At 35.9% G+C, this 20,194-nt stretch overlaps 1 protein-coding gene across 11 annotated transcripts in view; it reads left to right on the top strand.

Annotated features, from left to right (window-relative positions):
* The window catches only part of NEK1 (NIMA related kinase 1), a 219,998-nt gene that overhangs the window by 157,176 nt on the left and 42,628 nt on the right, over positions 1-20,194 (top strand). The window lies entirely within an intron of this gene.

The following is a 20,194-nucleotide window of genomic DNA, read 5'->3' as shown; positions in this document are numbered from 1 at the left end:
TCTCTCTCTCTTTTATTCTTTTTCTCTGTCTCTCCTTAAAGCTTAGAGTGAAACTCATATCCAAAACTAACAGAAAAATAACCTAGGGGGTGAGGCTATTCACATTGTATATGTAGGAGTTAGTCAGATACTAATAATTAGCCAGTGAAGTGAACCTATACACGTGTTAATAAAGCTGCAAAAGTGAGTTGCTATTTCCTTATTAAGGGTGAATCTCCTAGCCATTAATGATTCTGGCATTTTCTTTAATATTAAAGAGAAAAAAATTTGAATGAAGAAGTATCATTTGTTTGAAGAAAGGGCAAGTACACAAAGTGTGTGTATTCCTAATTAATTTGTTCACACTCTCGTGTCTGGAAATTGTGCAGTTGTATCCCAAATACCAATCAAAACCAAAAATACTAGTAATTTAATATGCTTATGTCTCAGTCTGAGCCTGTTCTCAAAATGCCTCAGGCTTTATTCAGGAAAAAACTGCCTCCAGGCCAAAACACTTTCAAAAATAATGATAAGAATTGCAGATTATTTTGTAGTCTAAAAGTCCTATATATGTTCATTCCCATTAGAACTACTACTTTAAAAACATCAGATTCTGATACCTCTTGTGTAAAATTTTTGTTGCTTAAATATTTGTAATTTGATGTATGATAATATGTAGGCAATGTGAAAGCAAGGCTTTCCTTCTACGTATTAAAATTATCCATCTGCATAGAATTGGAACTGAGAAGTAATTTAGTTTATCATTTATTTTATTTTTTTAATTCAATTTCCCAACTATTTATTGAACATTTACTGGCTGTGTGTACTATTATGCGGTGGGTGCTAGAGCTACAAAGAGTAAAAAATTATCCTTGCTCTCAGAGGACACATAACAAATGAAAACAAATAAATGATAGTATTGCATGAAAAGAGTAAGAATAAAATATGCACAAAGTTAAGAGGTAGTGCAGAGATGTTTAAGTAATTAACTTTATTTTGGATAGTTAAACACTTCCCAGAGTCGTCTTCTGCCCTCTTTTTAAGTTTTTCCCCAACTACATTTACTTAGAATAATATGCTTTGTGCTGGGATTTTAGGACACAGATGTCACAGTTCTTACCATCAAGGAAATCATGTGTGACAAAGTCTGCGTTAGAGGTGTTGTGTGTGAAAAGCTTTGGAGCCACAGTTGAGGAGGCTTTATGTTATCAATGCTATCCAGTTTCATTGATGATAATATGGCCCTTTTGGGTAAGGGAAAGCCACAGAGACAGCAAGTGATTTTGAGTTAGGCCAAAGATAAAAAAGAGCTCATTGGGTAGATAAGGAAGAAAATGAAATTCAGGGCAAATGCAATTCCAGTATAGTCAGGCACCACATAATGACGTTTTGGTCAACAACAGACTGCATATGCAATGGAGGTCCCATGTAGCTGTCGTAATGTTGTAGCGCAGCACATTACTCACCTGTTGGTGGTGATGGTGGTGTAAACAAACCTACTGTACTGCCAGTCGTATAAAAGTATAGCACATACAATTATGTGCAGTCCATAATACTTGATAATGATAATAAATGACTATGTTACTGCTTTATATATTTACCCAACTATACTTTTTATTGTTATTTTAGAGTGTACTTTTCTGACTGTACTTAAAAAAACGATTTTACTGTAATATAGCATGCTCTGTTATTCTGGCAGCAGCCTCGGACATCTCATGCTTACTACATCTTTTGATCGCACTATTTTCTCTTGTGTTTGATTTAATCTTATGTTGTTTTGTTCATTGTTGCCCCCAAGCATACAAAATCTGCTGCTAATGTTGCCAGTAAGAGATCACGTCAAGTGATTGACCTGAAAACAAAATTAAAAGTGATTAAGGACTACATAGGTGGAAAATCAGTGATGGTTATTGCTTGCCAGTCAGGCATGTCCCATTCCACCCTGACTATGATCTTGAAGAACAAAGTTACGGAAGCTTTCAAAGGATCTGCCTCATTGAAGGCAATGAGACTAATAAAAATTTGAGAAGGGCCTGTATCAGACATGGAGAAACTTCTAATGACTTCGAATAAAGACCAGACACAGAAGCATATCCCTCTCAGTATCTTGATGATCACAGCCAAAGCAAAACGTTTCTTTGCAATGTTGAAAGAAAAGGCTGGACCTGACTATGATGTTGAATTTACTGCTGGCTCTGGGTGGTTTAAATAATTCAAGAATCATTATCAGTACATAATATGAAATTAAGTGGTGAGTCTGCAAATGCTGATGTGAGGGCAGCTGAAAAATTTTTGGAAACTTTAGATAAGCTGATTGTGGAGGAAAATTACTTGCCAGAGCAAATATTCAATATAGATGAAACCTCCCTGTTCTGGAAATGGATCCTTAAAATGACTTTCATCCATAAGGAGGCCAAGTCAAAGCCAGGTTTCAAGGCTTCTAAGGATAGGGTAACAGTCTTGCTTGGGGGCAATATGGCAGGCTACAAATTGAAACCCTTTGTGATCTGGCTTAGTGAGAACCCCAAGGCCTTCAAGCCTTACATATCAGTAAGCACATACTGCCAGTGTACTATAGGAGTCATAAGAAGTCATGGATGACCCAGCTTCTCTTCCAAGATGCCCTCCTGAATTGCTATGCTGCAAAATAGAGAAATATGGTTTGGAGAATAACATAACCTTCAAGATTTTACTATTATTTTTTTTAAAGGAACTTTTTTTTTAAAGATTGGCACCTGAGCTAACAACAGTTGCCAATCTTCATTGTTTTTTCCTAAAGATTGGCACCTGAGCTAACCACTGTTGCCCATCTATTTTTTTTTCTTTCTGCTTTTTCTCCCCAAATTCCCCCAGTACATAGTTGTGTATTTTAGTTGTGAGTCCTTCTAGTTGTGGCATGTGGGATGCCGCCTCAACGTGGCCTGATGAGCAGTGCCATGTCGGCACCCAGGATCTGAACCAGCAAAACCCTGGGCCGCCACAGTGGAGCGCGTAAGCTTAACCACTCGGCCATGGGGCCGGCCCCATTACTTATTGTTGATATGCTCTCAGACATCCTTCTTTTATTGGTGATCTTCATCCTAATATCAAAGCTGTATTTCTCCTTCCAAACACTACCTCTTTGATCCATCCGGTCTATCAAGGAGTTATAGAAGCTTTTAAGGCCTACTGCCTGAGGAGGACCTTTGCCCAGGCTATTGCTGCAACTGAGGAAGACACTGATGCAATTCTGGAAGGATTACAACATTTATGACTGCATCAAGAACCTTACTTGGACTTGGGGTGATGTCACCAAGGAGTGTGTGAATGGCATCTGGAAGAAGACACTCAAGAAGTTTGTCCATGCCTTCAAAGGACTTGCCAAGGATAAGGAGGTGGCAAAAATCAACAAAGCTGTGGTTGAGATGGCAAACAACTTTAACTTGAATGTGATTGAGGATGACGCTGAGGAGTTCCTAGAGGTGGTTCCTGAGGAAGTGACTACTGAGGAGTTGTTGGAACTGGAACAGGAACACATAGCTGAAGAAGAGGCAAGAGAAAAGGAAACTGCAGGAGAAGAAAAATAAGAGCACTCAAGAAAATTCACAGTGAAGAGTTTAGCAGAAGCTTTTGCAGACCTCAACGAGCTCTTTAAAAAGTTTGAAAACATGGATGCCAGCACTGAAAGATTTTCCTTAAGAGAGGGGAATGTTCATGGTATATTATCTGCTTATAAGCAGATCTATGATGAAAAAAAGAAACAAACCAAACAAACCACCGTGGACATATTTCTGAAAAGAGTGACACCTCCTGAAGAAGAGCCTCAGGCAGGTCCTTCAGGAGGTGTTCCAGCAGAAGGCATTGTTATCATAGGAGATGACAGCTCCATGCGTGTTAATGCCCCTGAAGACCTTCCAGTGGGACAAGATGTTGAGGTGGAAGACAGTGATATTGATGATGCTGACCCTGCGTAGGCCTAGGCTAATGTGTGTGTTTGTATCTTAATTTTTAATAAAGAAGTTAAAAAGTAAAAAAAAAATTAAAAATAGAAAAAAGCTTGTAGAATAAAGATACAAAGAGAAAATATTTTTGTACAGCTATAAAATGTGTATTTTAAGCTAAGTATTATTACAAAAGAGTCAAAAAGTTTTAAAAAATTTATAAAGTAAAAAGTTACTGTAAGCTAAGGTTAATTTATTCTCAAAGAAAGAGAATTATTTTTTTATCAATTTAGTGTAGTGTAAGTGTGCAGTGTTTATAAAGTCTGTAGTAGTGTACAGAAATGTCCTAGGCCTTCACATTCACTCACCACTAACTTACTGACTCACTCAGAGCAATTCCAGTCCTGCAAGCTCTATTCACGGTAATTGCCATATACAAGTATACCATTTTTTATCTCTTAGACCATATTTTTACTGTACCTTGTCTATGTTGAGATATGTTTAGATACACAAATACTTAGAATTGTGTTACAGTTGCCTATAGTATTCAGGGCAGTAACACGCTGTACAGGTTTGTAGCCTAGGAGCAATGAACTATATCAGATAGCTTACGTGTATAGTAGGTTATACCATCTAGGCATGTAGTAGGCTATGTCATTTAGGATGCACAATGACAAACTCGCCTAATAACGCATTTCTCAGAATATATCACTGTCATTACACAACACATGACTGTATATGCAAAGACGCAAAGCTTTATTTAATGTGTATGTGGGAGCAGCTTTATGTTGTGGATAAGGAATGGGTTTTGGTTCCAGTTCTGGTTCCATCACTTGCCCAGGAACCATGCGCAAATTCCTCTGACATTGACGTTCAGTTTCTCCATGTGTGGAATGGAAACGCTATTATCAAGGATTGCTTTGTGGATTAAATGACAAACATAAAGAACCTGTGATGTTCTTTAGTCTTCCAATCCTTCTGTCCATCTCATCATTTTGATTGTCTTAAGCTCCTTTTATAATAGATTCCTTAGGAGGGGCTCGTGTGAACAATATAACCAGAGATTTTGCACATTCGTAACAGTTTGTCTGAAGACTTTATTCTGGGAGATCAGTTTGGCTGAATATACCTCCTTGGCTTACATTTCCTTTCTTTGAATATCTTTAATATAACTTTGTTATATTCTGGCATAAAGCATAATTTTCAGAAAGCCTGGTGACAATCTTATTTTCTTTTCCTTGTAACTGACTTGGTCTTTCTGCTTGAATACTCAAAGGATATCTATCTTTTTCCTTAAAGTCCAGTAGTTTTCTTAAAATATATTTTGGTGTTGGGTTTATTTTTCTAGTATTTAGTGTATTTGGGTTTATTCTTTTAAAAGACTTTTGTTTTAGAGTAGTGTTGGGTTCACAGCAAAATTGAACAGGAAGTACAGAGAATTTCCATATACCCCCTCCTCCCACATGTTTATCCTCCCCAGCCATCAACAGCCGCCCACAAGGGGTGCTTTTGTTAGAGTCGACAAACCAACATTGGCACATTATTATCACCCAAAACCCATAGTTTACGTTAGGCTTCACTCTTGGTAGTGTACATTTTACCTGTTTATCCCATGTTCCCCACAAACTCCTAACAACCGCTGACCTTTGTACTGTCCCATAGTTTTGCCTTTTCCAGAATGTCCTACAGTTGGTATCATACATTACGTAGCCTTTTCAGACTGGCTTCTTTCACTTAATAATATGCATTTAAGATTCCTTCATGTCTTTTCATGGCTGGATAGCTCACTTCTTTTTAGTGCTGAATAATGTTACATTGTATGGATATACCACAGTTTGTTTATATGGGTATTCACCTATTAAAGGACATCTTGATTGATTCCAGGTTTTGGCAGTTACAAATAAAACTGCTGTAAAAATCTGAGTGCAGTTTTTTATGTGGACATAGGATTTCAGTTCATCTGAGTAAATACCAAGGAGTATGATTGCTAGATTGTATGCTTAAGAATATGTTTAGTTTTATAAGAAACTGCCAAACTGTTTAACAAAGTGGCTGTACCATTTTACATTTCCATCAGAAAAGAATGAGAGTTCCACTTGCTCCACATCCTCAGCAGCATTTGATGTTGTCAGCGTTTTGGATTTTACCCATCATGATAGATGTGTAGTGGTAGCACATGTTTTAATTTGCAGTGCCCTAATAGCATATGATGTGAAGCCTCTTTCCATATGCTTATTTGCCATCTGTGTATCTTCTTTGCTGAGGTCTCTGTTCAGATCTTTTGCCCATTTTTTACTTGGGTTGTTTGTTTTCCTGTTGACTTTTAAGAATTCTTTGTAAATTTTGGTTAACAATCCTTTTTGTGTTTGTCTTTTGCAAATAGTTTCTCCCAGTCTGTGACTTGTCTTCTCATTGTCTTGACAGTGTGTTTCTGTCACTGTTTAATTTTAATGAAAAATTTTTAATTTTAATGAAGAAGTTTTCAATTTAATGAAATCCAGCTTATTAATTCTCTCTTTCACTAATCATGCCTTTGGCATTATATCTGAAAAAGTCCTTGCCAAACCCAAGGTCATCTGGATTTTCTCTTACGTTATCTTCTAGGAGTTTTATAGTTTTGCATTTTTACATTTATGTCTCTGATCGATTTTAAGTGTGAAGTGTGTAAAGTCTGTGTCTAGATACCTTTTTTTTTTTGGCCTATGGATGTCCAGTTGTTCCAGCACCAATTGTTGAAAAGACTATCCTTTCTCCATTGAATTGCCTTTGCTCCTTTGTTAAATATCAGTTGCCTATATATGTGTGAGTCTGTTTCTAGTCTCTTTGTTCTATTCCATTGATCTATTTCCTACTCTTTCACCAATATCACACTGTCTTGATTACTGTAGCTTTTAGTAGTGTCATTCCTTTGTTCAATCTTGTGTTGGCTGTTCTGGGTCTTTTGCCTCTCCACATAAACTTTGGAATCAATTTGTCGATATCCACGAAATAACTTGCTAGGATTTTGGTTGGGATTGCTTTGAATTCATAGATCATCTTGGTAAGAACTGACATCTTGACAATATTGAGTCTTCCTATCCATACGCATGGGATAATATCTCCATTTACTTTGTATTTCTTTGATCTTTTTCATCAGTTTTGTAGTTTTTCCTCCTTGTGGTGTGTATTTTTAACACGTGGTTTCCAATCTTCTCCCTCCGCAATTTTCGGAAAGTGTTCCTGAGTCAGTTTTCTGTTCTGTTCCTTAAGTCTGCTTCAGGGACTTCTACTGTGTGCATTTTGGATCTTCTTTGCCTTTCTTCTGTATGTGTCCCTTTCTCTTGAATCCTTTTTGTCACTTTTTTCTTTAATTAAATATTTTTCTCCTGCTCACCTTCCATATCTCTTAAGACATAGTCTGTTTTGTTTATATGATCTTGTGTTTATTCTAGAATCTTTATTTCTAAGTTCTTTTTCCTAGTCTTTCCTGAGCTCTATCAGCTGCCTCATTCTTGATTATTTTCTTGTTGTAATTTATTTGTTCTCGTGTCATATCATGTTCTTAATTTTTCTAGTTAATTTTGCAATGCTAGGTTATAATTTTAATTTGTTTTGTGAGTTTTAATTGTCTGTAGCAGCGGTTCTCAACGAAGCATGATTTTGCCATTGTCTGGAGACATTTTTGGTTGCCACCAGGGAAAGGTACTACAAGTGTCTAGTGGGTAGAGGCCAGAGAAGCTGGTAAATCTTCTACAGTGCATACTGTGCCAGGTGCTCCCCCAAACAAAGAATTACCTGACCCAATAGTGCCAAATTTGGGAAACTCCAGTCAATAGGGATATTATTCTTTTACTTCTGTTTTTTCTTATAATAACTTTGTACGGAATTCAGTGATGACCCTATTATGTTAGTTATTTGCATGTGAAATTAGATTTGCTAAACTTTTAGAAGGGAAGAATTAGTCAAAATAGCTTTTCTAACTTCATAGCTTAGAGCTTCCTCTTCTGTTACTTTGATGAAATGTTTAGAAATTACGGCCTTGTAGTTTCTGCTCTTCCCTCACTTTTCTCTTTTCTTTGTTTCTATTATTCCTGCACAGGTCAATTTGGATTCTCCTTCCAGAATTTTCTCCTCAGTGTGGGCTTTATTCTAGAAGGGAGCTTTAATCAGTTAGTTTTGAGAATTCTTAGTGTCCAGACTGTCCCAACCCTTTTCGACTTTTCCATTCATCCCTTCCATTTACTTGCAAATTGGAAGGTGTGAAAACCATTCCCATTTCAGCTGCTATTCTTAAATTGGCCCATAACACTTGCTTGGGAATACCTACTGGCTATTTTGGCGTTCTCCTGATCTGGGGTCTGTCAGGTGCCCTGTTGTTTCTCTCTGCTTTCTTTTGCACAGATGCTGTAACTACCTGAGTCTGGAGGCTGTCAGTGATTTTTTTCCCCATTCACATGTATTTTGGGGGTTGTGAGGATATCTTGTCACCTAGATTTGGTTTAGATGTTGTTCATAGGTATTTGGTTTTGCTGTCCTGATTTTGTCTCTTTTGTGGAGGTATCAGGGAGATTTTTAAAAAACAAAACTATGTTCTTTGCCATCTTCCCAGAATTTCTCTATTTGTCTTTAATTATTTAAACATGGATGATGTTGCTATAAACATTTTTCTCACATTTGACTGTTTTTCCCTTCTAAACATGTAACACCTACACCCACTGTGAGGGAAAGTAATTTATGAGAGATGTTTGCCTGTAATTTTCCTTTTTTGTAAGATGCTTATGGTATTTTGGTATCAATTATGAAACTGACCTTAGAAAACAAGTTGGAAAATATTCCCTTTTTTCTTACTTTCTGGAAAAGTTTGTGAAATAGTACTATTATTTTTCTTTTAAGTATTTGGAAGAATTTACTTGTGAAGCCATCTGGACTTGGAGTTTTCTCTGGGGAAGTTTTTTTGGTGTGGGGGCGGGGAGGGGAAGTGGGTAAGATTGTCCCTAAGCTAACATCTGTGCCAATCTTCCTCTATTTTGTATATGGGACACCGCCACAGCATGGCTTGATGAGCAATGGTGGCTTGATGAGCTATGTATAGGTCTGTGCTCAGGATCCAAACCCACAAACGCTGGGCTGCCAAGCAGAGCACGCGAACTTAACCGCAACACCACTGGCTGGCCCCTCTGTGGAAAGATTTAAATTTCAGATTAAATTTATGCTGTAATTCCCATTGGATCTTTGGATTATTTGCAAGTATTTTGCATTCAATTTTATAACACTTTGGGTTTTTTCTAGTTATCTTTCTGTTACTGCTTTCTAGTTTAATTGTATTGTCACAGAACATCGTGCTTGAGCATGATTTCAGTCCTTTGAAATTTTTGAGACTTGCTTTATCACCCAATTTATAGTCCATTCTGGTAAATATTTCACATGTGCTTGAATGTGTATTTCGCAGTTATTGGGTATAGTTGTATGTATGTATATTCTGTGTTGAGTTGTTTAATTATGATGTTCAAATCTTCTATAATTTTACTGATTATTTTTGTCTGCTTGTTGTATTGGCTACTGAAAGAGGAGTGTTAAAATCTCTAAGTATATTTGCGGGTTTGTCATTTTCTCAATTCTGTCCATCTTTGCTCTTTATATTTTGAAGCTAAGTTATTTAGTACAGAGCAATTTAGATTATTGCATTGATTGTTTAGCTTGTTGCATTAGATTGTTTAGGTTATAGCATCAATGCTTTTATGCATCTTCCTGTTGCATTGACTCTTTAATATTTTATGTCTCTTGTTATCTCTAGTAACATTACTTCCTGTAAGGTCTCCTTTATCTCATACTGTATAGCTACACCAGCAAGCCTTCTTTTGGTTAATGTTTGCTTGGTATATCTTTTTCTTTCAATTTCTCTGGCTTCTTATGTTTAAATGCATCTCTTACCTCAAATCCAGCCTGAAAATCTTTGTCTTTTAATCTGAGTGTTTATTTATATGTAATGTAATTACTGATATGGTTTGATTTTTAGTCTGTGTACTGTCGTGCTGTATGTTTTTTATTTGTCCCATCTGTTCTTTGTTTATTCTTTTATTCCTTTGACTCTTTTCATTCCTCCTTTTGGAATGATCAAGCATTTCATTTTTCTCTTCTATTTGTCTTTAAATATATTTTTCATATTTACCCTTTTGTTGTGGTCCTAGAGGTTATAATTTGCATTCTTGTTTAATTCTACCATAATGCTCATTTAAATCTACCTTAATTTAGTATTTATATCCCTTCTCAAACCATGCATGTGCTTTTAACAATATTACTCCATTTATCCCCTTCTATCCTTTTATACTATTGTTATTATATATTTTATTTCCATATGTCTTATATGGTTCATAAGACATTATTATCCTAAGCTGTCAGTATTCATTTACTTTTACCCACAATTTATTCTTTATACTGCTGTTTATTCCTTCTTGAAGTTACATACTTCCATTTGACATTTTTTCCCCTTAGTCTGAAGAACTTCCTTTAGTGTTTCCTGTAGTGCAGATCTGCTCTTTGTAAATTCCCTCAGCTTTTGTTTGTCTGAAAAGATCTTTATTGCACCTCTGGTTTAAAGGAATATTTTCACTGTGTGTTAAAATCTAGGTAGATGGGGTTTAGGGGGCTTTGTTTTGTTTTGTTTGTGCTTTATTTCATTTGTTTTTTGTGCTTTAAAGGTGTCTACATTTTCTTCTGGCGTTTGTAATTATATGTCAGTTATATGTCTTATTTTGTTCCTTTGAAAGCAATATGTATTTTTCTTCAAACTGCTTTAATAGTTTCTCTTTGATTTTCCACAGTTTTACCGTGATATGCCTAGATATAATTTCCTTTGTCTTTAACTTGCTTTGAGTTTTGTCAGCTTCATAAACCTTTTTTTCAGTTTTGGGAAAATTCTGTCCGTTGGGTCTTCCTATACTGCTTCTGCTCCATTATTTCTGTTACTCTTTTTGGACTCCAGTTACACATGTCTTAGACCCTTTATATTTATCACATGTATCTTTTATGCTCTAGTCTGCTTTTTTACATTTTTTCCTTTTTGCTTCAGTTTGGATATTTCTTTGGATCTCTCTATCATTTCACTCATCCTGTCTTCTGCTGTCTCTAACCTATGTTTAAAGAATCCAGTGAGCTCAAAATATCAGATATTGTGTTTTTCAATTCTAAAATGTCCATCTGATATTCTTTTATAGATTCCAGTTTTCTGTTGAAAATATCCGTAGATTTATCCATTTGGTCCATCTCTTCCTCTGTTTTCTTAAACATATTAATCGAAGTTATTTTAAAATCCCTGCATGGTAAATCTCATATCTGAGTTATCTATATCTGTTTCTATTGTTATCTATGTCTGTTCTGTTTCTGTTCTCTCTTTTCTTCTTGGTTTTCAGTCATTTTTTTTTTCCTTTTTTTTTTTTTTAATAACCCATGCTTTGTAACAGAGGTCAACAAACTTTTTCTATAAATTGCAAGATTGTAATCATTCTAGGCTTTGTGAGCCCATGTTATCCATGTTATTCTTCTTTTTAAATTTTTGTACAGCCCTTTAAAAATGTAAAAACCATTCTTAGCTTGTAGGCTATACAAAACCAGGGGACAGGTTGTAGTTTTTGTACCCAAGTTTTACAATATTTGATTGGATGTCAGACGTTGTGATTGAAAAATTTAATAGCTTCTGGATAATGTTATCTTTATTCAAAGAAATTTGTTTTCTTCTTAAAACTAAATAATACCAGTATGTTACCTTGACACTATTGAGGTTTGTATTAGACTTCGCTAGGTTCTGTTTGTTTGTATTTCTAGTTTTTAACTTATTCCAACATGTAGCCCTTATACCTATGTCTTGATCTTTCTGCGATCTCAACTAAAAGTTTTTGATGTTACCAAGTCCCCTCCACGTTCGTGGGACTTGATCTCTGATCTTTCTCCCGAATACCGCCTAGCTGCTCATATCTTTGCTCAGCCTTTTATCCTCCTAGCTGCTGTTTTATGCTGGTTTTCCTGGAGTGTTGCCTTGTGGATGCAGAGTTAGCCAAAAATAGAGGGGATTTGCTGCTGCTGCTGCTGCTGTTAGGGGACTTTTACATAGATTTAAGCGTTTCTTTTCAATTGTTTACTTCCCTTCCTGATTTTGTCCTTGAAGTCTGAGTCACTTTGGTAGCCTGAGACTTCACAGCCCAGTAAGACTGTTGCTTTCTGCTTGTATCTGTTTATCTGTGCTAATATGTAGCCCTCAGGGAAAAAGCTGGGACGAAGTGGAGCTCATCTCATGTATCTGCCTTCTCTCCACTGTTGTCCATTAGGCCTTGCCTGCATCAATTATTCCAAACAGTTTTTAAATGTATTTTTTGTCCATCATTTATGGTTACTTTTAGTGGGAGATTAATCCAATATGAGTTACATTGTCATGGCCAGGAACAAAAGCCCCTCCACTACATTTTTTTTTTAAACTACCCATTTTTTCCCCGTGACTATAATAGTATGTTTACATTGTAAAACATTTCAAAAATACCAAAAACTATGCTAGAAAATTGAAATTATCCATAACCCTGCCACCTAGAGATTATGTTTCTGTTTTTCACATAAATTTTGTTTTTATTTAAAAATTTAGTTCTTCTGTTATGAAAGTTGTTTATGCACATAATTTAAAATGCCCACTAGTTCTGGAAGTCTTTTACCAAACAGCGGTCCCTAGACCTCATTCCTCACCTTATTTTCTGCTTTCCAGAGTCAACCACTTTCAGTTCTTTTAACTATTTCTTTTCTTTTGTATCAATATAATTATAAATCAGATACCGGTACTATTACTTCTTAATTTTTTAAAAATGTTTATTTATTTATTTTAGTTTTAGGCATTATCTGTGGGCTTCCTCCTTTGGAAGATAAGGATTTAGCTGCATTTCACCCATCTATTTTTTTCCCCCTGATCTCACCATGTACATCTATACTTCCCATCCCCACATCCTCCAAATATAATTTTAATTAAATCAATATACAGTGTTGGTATTGTTATGACCACATATATTCTATTCAAAGCTAAGATATATTGTACCATGACTACATTTCTTTCTTGCACAGTATTTCATTTTCCCTTTATTGAATGTGTGATTTTTTGCTTTGTTTTCTACATGCTTATTTCTAGTTTGTTGCCAGGCTCTCCCCTAGATATGGTTATCTGTTCTCAGAGTATTTAAATAAATTAGGTATTATATTAATATAATTTTCTTGGAAACATTTCTTTGGAATCCCTTCTGAGCTTCTCCAAACCAGACAAGTTTTTCCTTTGGCCTGCTGTAAAGATGTCATCCTAGCCTTTCCCTAACCTGTTCTGATGTTAGATCTCTTATTGCCTGGAGCCCATGGCTTCCTTTTTCATGATCTATTCTCACATTTTACTGACATGATGTGTGTATGTGTGTCCATGTGTGGCAGAAATTGCTACTGTCCTGCAGTTTCCAATTTTCCCTTCCTCCGTTTTATTAATAGATCTCCCCATGCCTGCAAGGATGTGAGCTGGCACATGACTGCCTAAGCAGAGACTACGTTTCCCAGCTTCCTTTTGCAACTGGATGTGGCCGTGTGAATAGGCTTTTAATTTTTTTCCCAGCTTCATTGAGTTATGATTGAAAAATTAAAACACTGACTATATCTAAGGTATACAACATAGAGTTTTGATATAAGCATCCCTTGTGTGATGTTTACCACAGTCAAGCCAATTAACATAACCATCGCCTCACAGTTACCATTTTGTGTGTGTGTGCGTATGCACATGTGGTGAGAACACTTGAGATTTACTCTCTTAGCAAATTTCAAGTATACTATATGGTATTATTAATTATAGTTAACCATGCTGTATATTAGATCTCTAGGACTTATTCATCCTGTAACTGAAAGTTTGTACCCTTTACCAGTATCTCCCCATTCCCCCACCTCCTAGCCCCTGGCAACCACTGTTCTATCCTCTGTTTCTCTGAGTTCGACATTTTTAGATTCCACATCTATGTTATATCATACAATGTTTGTATTTCTCCGTCTGGCTTATTTCACTTAGCATAATGTCCTCCAAAGATTTCCTTCTTTCATAAGGCTGAACAATATTCTATTGTGTATATATACCACATTTTCTTTATAATCCATCTATTGGTGGACACTTAGGTAGTTTCCATGTCTTGCCTACTGTGAATAATGCTGCAGTGAACATGGGAGTACAGCTATCTCTTAAATATACTGATTTCATTTCCTTTGGATATATACCCAGAGCTGGAGTTGCTAGATCATATGGTAGTTCTCTTTTGAATTTTTTGAGAAACTTTCCTACTATTTTCTATAACTGTACCAATTTACATTCCCACCAACAGTGCACAAGGATTCCCTTTTCTCCATATCCACACTAGTATTTGCTATCTCTTTTCTTTTTGATAATATTAACAAGAGTGAGGTGATCTCTCATTGTGATCTTGATTTGCATTTTTCCCGGTAATTAGTTTGGTTGAGCACCTTTTCATACACCTGTTGGTCATTTGTATGTCGTCTTTTGAGTTCTACTTCTTTTGAGTCTTCTACTCAGTTCCTTTGCCCATTTTTAAATTGCTATCACTAATTAATAATAGCAAATTCATTTTAGTTTACTTTTTTTTTTTTGGCTATTGAGAAGTGTAAGTTCCTTATGTGTTTTGAATCTTAACCCCTTATCAAATATATGGTTTGCAAATATTTTCTCCCATTCAATAGGTTGCCTTTTCATTTTGTTTATTGTTTCCTTTGCTGTGCCAGAAGCATTTTAGTTTGATATAGTTCCACTTGTTTATTTTTGCTTTTGTTACTTGTGCTTCTGGTGTCATACCCAAAAAGTCCTTGTCAAGATTATATCTTCTTTTGTCAAGTGTCTATTCAATTGTCTTGCACATTTTTCCATTCTGTTGATTTTCTTTTGGTTTCTGGGAGTTGTGGGTATATTCTGGATAGAAACCCTTTGTTAGTTATATGTGTTGTAAATATATTTTGTCCTCTAGTGATTTGTCCTTTTAAACTTGTCCTTAAAAATTCTAACTGTAAATAAAAGGATTAAATAAACTGGGCTATACTAAAATTAACAGTTTCTTTTCTTCAAAATACACCCTTCAGTTGAATGTTGAATAGAAGTGTCATGTTCTTGATTCAAGGGAGTGAATATATCATATTAACTCAAGTTTTTAAAAAAATATCCATTATCAGATTAAGGAATTCTAGTCCAGTTTTACGAAGAGTCATTGAATTTTATCAAACTTTTTTTCTGAATCAGTTGAGATGATCATATGATTTTTCTGCCTTATATTAATGTGGCACATAGCACTGATTGAGTTTCAAATATTAAACAGGCTTTGTCAATATTATCTCTTGTTTTATTGTTACCAGTCGTATAAATGATGTATTTCATTGATTTCATTTGTGATTTTCTGATTGTGAGTGAATTTTATTGTGTCATATTCTTTTGGCCATGTTGACTTACTTCTCTGTAAATTGTATTTTATTCTTTGCCTTTTTTATATTGCATTGCCAATCTTTTTCTTGTGAATATTTGATCTGGTACTGAAAATCTTTATCTAGTTTATCATCACATTTTTTCCCACATTCTTCTAGTTCACTTATTTTTTTTTGTTTCCTCTATTTTTTTATTGAGTTAATAATAGTTTACATCATTGTGAAATTTCAGTTGTACATTATTTCTTGTCCGTCACCATATACATGCTCTGTTTCACTCCCTGTGCCTTCCCCCCGCCACCCTTCCCCTGGTAGCCACTGAACTGTTTTCTTTGTCCATGTGTTTCTTTATATTCTACGTATGAGTGAAATCATATGGTGTTTGTCTTTCTCAGTCTGGCTTATTTTGCTTAGCATAATACCTTCCAGGTCCATCCATGTTGTTGATATGGGATGATTTTGTCTTTTTTTATGACTGAGTAGTATTCCATTGTATATATGTACCACATCATCTTTATCCAATCATCAGTCGATGGGCACTTAGATTGCTTCCATGTCTTAGCTATTGTGAATAGTGCTGCAATGAACATAGGGGTGTATATCTTACTTTGGATTGTTGATTTCAAGTTGTTTGGGTAGGTATCCAGTAGTGGGATAGCTGGGTCATATGGTATTTCTATTTTTAGGTTTTCTGAGGAATTTCCATACTGTTTTCCATAGTGGCAGCACCAGTTTGCATTCCCACCAGCGGTGTATGAGGGTTCCCTTTTCTCCACACCCTCTCCAACCTTTATAATTTTTAGTCTTAGTGATTATAGCCATGTTAACGGGTGTTACATGATATCTTAGTGTAGTTTTGATTTGCATTTCCCTGATGATTAGTGATATTGAACATCTTTTCATGTGCTTATTGGCCATCTGTATATCTTCTTTGGAAAAATATCTATTCATATCCTCTGCCCATTTTTGGATCAGGCTGTTTTTTTTTGTTGTTGTTGAGTTGTGTGAGTTCCTTATATATTATGGAGATTAACCCCTTGTCAGATATATGATTTGCAAATATTTTCTCCCAGTTGGTGGGTTGTTTTTTTGTTTTGATCCTAGTTTCTTTTGCCTTGCAGAAGCTCTTTAGTCTGATGAAGTCCCACTTGTTTATTTTTTCTATTGTTTCCCTTTTCTGAGAAGATGTGGTATTCAAAAAGATCCTTTTAAGTTCAATGTCAAAGAGTGTACTACCTATATTATCTTCCAGGAGTTTTATGGTTTCAGGACTCATCTTCAAGTCTTTGATCCATTTTGAGTTTATTTTTGTATATGGCTTGAGATAATGGTCTACTTTCATTCTTTTGCAAAAGGTTGTCCAGCATTCATTGAAGAGACTATCTTTTCTCTGTTGTATGTTCTTGGCACCTTTCTCGAAGATTAGCTGTCAGTAGATGTACGGTTTTATTCCTGGGCTTTCAGTTCTGTTCCATTGATCTGTATGCCTGTTTTTGTATCAGTACCATGCCATTCTGATCACCATGGCTTTGTAGCACATTTTGAAGTCAGGGATTGTGATGCCTCCAGCTTTGTTCTTTTATCTCAGGATTGCTTTAGCAATTTGGAGTCTTTGGTTGCCCCAGATGAATTTTAGGATTCTTTGTTCTATTTCCATGAAGAATGTCATTGGGATTCTGATTGGGATTTCTTTGAATCTGGAGATCTTTGAGGGTAGTATGGACATTTTAACTTTGTTTATTCTTCTGATCCATGTGCGTGGAATGTCTTTCCATCCTCTTTATGTCATCATCAATTTCTTTCAATAATGTCTTATAGTTTTTATTATATAAGTCTTTCACCTCCTTGGTTAAATTTATTCCTAGATATTTTATTCTTTTTGTTGCAATTGTAAATGCAATTGTATTCTTGAATTCCTTTCTGTAAGTTCCTTATTAGAGTATAGAATGCAACTGATTTTTGTAAGTTGATTTTGTACCCTGCAACTTTACTGTAATTTTTAATTATTTCTAATAGTTTTACGGTGGATTCTTTAGGATTTTCTATAAATAAGATCATGTTGTCTGCAAACAGCGAGAGTTTCACTTCACTCCCTATTTGGATTCCTTTTATTCCTTTTTCCTGCCTAATTGCTCTGGCCAAAACCTCCAGTACTATGTTGAATAAGAGTGGTGATAGTGGATATCCTTGTCTTGTTCCTGTTCTCAGAGGGCTGGAATTCAGTTTTTCCCCATTGAGTATGGTGATGTCTGTGGGTTTGTTATATATGGCCTTTATTATGTTGAGGTACTTTCCTTCTATCCCCATTTTGTTAAGAGTTATTATTGTAAATGGCCGTTGGATCTTGTCCGATGCTTTCTCTGCATCTATTGAGATGATCATGTGGTTTTTGTTTCTCATTTTGTTAATGTGATATATCACATTGATTGATTTGGAGATGTTGAACCATCTCTATGTCCCTGGTATAAATCCCACTTGATCATAATGTATGATCTTTTTGATGTATATTGCTGTATTTGGATTGCCAATATTTTGTTGAGGATTTTTGTATCTATGTTCATCAGTGATATTGGCCTGTAGTTTTCCTTTTTTGTGTTGTCCTTTTCAGGCTTTGGTATCAGAGTGATGTTGGCCTCATAGAATGTGTTAGGAAGCATTCTATCTTCCTTAATTTTTTGGAATAGCTTGAGAAGAATAGATATTAAATCCTCTCTGAAAGTTTAGTAGAATTCTCTAGGGAAGCCATCTGATCCTGGGCTTTTATTTTTGGGTATGCTTTTGGTTACTATTTCAATCTCTTTCCTTGTGATTGGTCTATTCAGATTCTCCATTTCTTCTTGATTCAGCTTTGGGAGATTGTAAGAGTCTAAGAATTTATCCATTTCTTCTAGATTGTTGTTGGCTTATAGCTTTTTGTAGTAGTCTCTTATAATCCTTATATTTCTGTGGTATCCATTATTATTTCTCTGCTTTCGTTTCTAATTTTATTTATCTGAGCTTTCTCTCTTTTTTTTCTTTGTAAGTCTGGCTAGGGATTTGTCAATTTCATTTATCTTCTCAAAGAACCAGCTCTTTGTTTCATTGATCCTTTCTACTGCGTTTTTTGTTTCGATTGCATTTATTTCTGCTGTGATTTTTATTATTTCTCCTTCTGCTGACTTTGGGATTTGTTTGTTTTTCTTTTTCTAATTCAGTCAGGAGTAGGTTGAGATTGCTTATTTGGGATTTTTCTTGTTTGTTAAGGTGAGCCTGTATTCCAATGAATTTCCCTCTTGGTACTGCTTTTGCTATATACCATATGAGTTGGTATGGTATGTTTTCATTTTCATTTGTCTTCAGATTTTTTTCTTTCTTTCTTTCTTTTTTTTTGAGGAAGATAAGCCTGAGCTAACATCTACCACCAATCCTCCTTTTTTTGCTGAGGAAGACTGGCCCTGAGCTAACATCCGTGCCCATTTTCCTCAACTTTATATGTGGGATGCCTGCCACAGCAGGATATTTTCGCTTGATAGACTATTCTTGGCTGAAAGGTTTTGTCCTTCAAGGATTTGAATATGTCATTTCAGTCTCTCCTAGCCTGTAAGGTTTCTGCAGAGAAATCTGCTAAAAGCCTGATAGGGGTTCCTGTGTAGGTTATTTTCTTGTGCCTTGCAGCCATTAGTATTTTTTCTTTGTGATTCACTTTTGCCAGTTTCACCACTGTTTGCATTGCTGTGGGTCTTTTTACATTGACATATTTAGGAGATCTGGTAGCTTCTTTCACATGGATTTCCATCCCCTTCCCCAGGTTTGGGAAGTTCTCTGCTATTATTTCTTTGCTTTCTACTCCATTCTCCTTCTCTTCTCCCTTTTGAATACCTGTAATTCTTATGTTGCATTTCCTAATTGAGTCAGACAGTTCTCAGAGACTTTCTTCATTTCTTTCTAGTCTTAGTTCTCTCTCCTGTATCTGGAGCATTTCTTTATGTCTATCCTCGATTATGCTGATTCACTCCTCTGTGACATCCGCACGAGCATTCAGAGAATCCATATTTTGTTTTATCTCATTGATTGTGTCTTTCAGTTCCAATATTTCTGATTGAATTCGTCTTTATAGTTTCAATCTCTTTTGTGAAGTAGCTCCTGAACTCATTGAATTGTTTCTCTACATTCTCTTTTAGCTCATTGATTTTTTTTGATGATAGCTATTTTGAATTCTCTGTTATTAGATTACATATTTCTATGTATTCAGGACTGATTTATTGGTACTTGACATTTTCTCTATAGCCTAGAGATTTAATATAATTTTTGATACTTCTATAGGCTGTGCCTTTGTTCTTTTGCATCCTGGTATTATTTGGTCGCAGTTACCACCTGTCACCACTGGTTGTGGGTCAAGAGCTGCATACCCTGAGCCCTCTGGGTCTGCTAGGATCCAAAGCACTGGAAACACTGCTGAGTGGAGGGTCAGGGAGGGACGCTTTCTTCTGTGTACTCTCGTGGGCTTACTCACTGCTCTTGCTATCTGCTCGCTTGGGATGTTGACTTGATAAGGTCACCCCCACCCAACAGCTTTCACCTCGGTAGGGGGTTCACCCTAGACTTCGAGGAACCTCAGAGATCTTTGATGTTCTGCAAATGAGCATCCCCTCCTCCCTTCCATACCTCTTGGAGGCTGCACGCAGTCCCAGATCACAGTCTTTTTTTGGGGAGGGAGCAATGTTTCCCCTTACCCTGTTTCACCTCCTCTGAGGGGCACTCTAGCTTCTCTAACCTCCAACGTATGGTTGCATGGGTCTCTCAGACGTCTTTTGTGTTGTGTGGATGTCCTCTGTTGGAGTGTGAATATTTTTTTCATT

The sequence above is a fragment of the Equus quagga genome, chromosome 3, assembly GCF_021613505.1.
Source record: "Equus quagga isolate Etosha38 chromosome 3, UCLA_HA_Equagga_1.0, whole genome shotgun sequence".
Taxonomy (NCBI): domain Eukaryota; kingdom Metazoa; phylum Chordata; class Mammalia; order Perissodactyla; family Equidae; genus Equus; species Equus quagga.
This window is presented reverse-complemented; position numbering and strand designations above follow the sequence as displayed.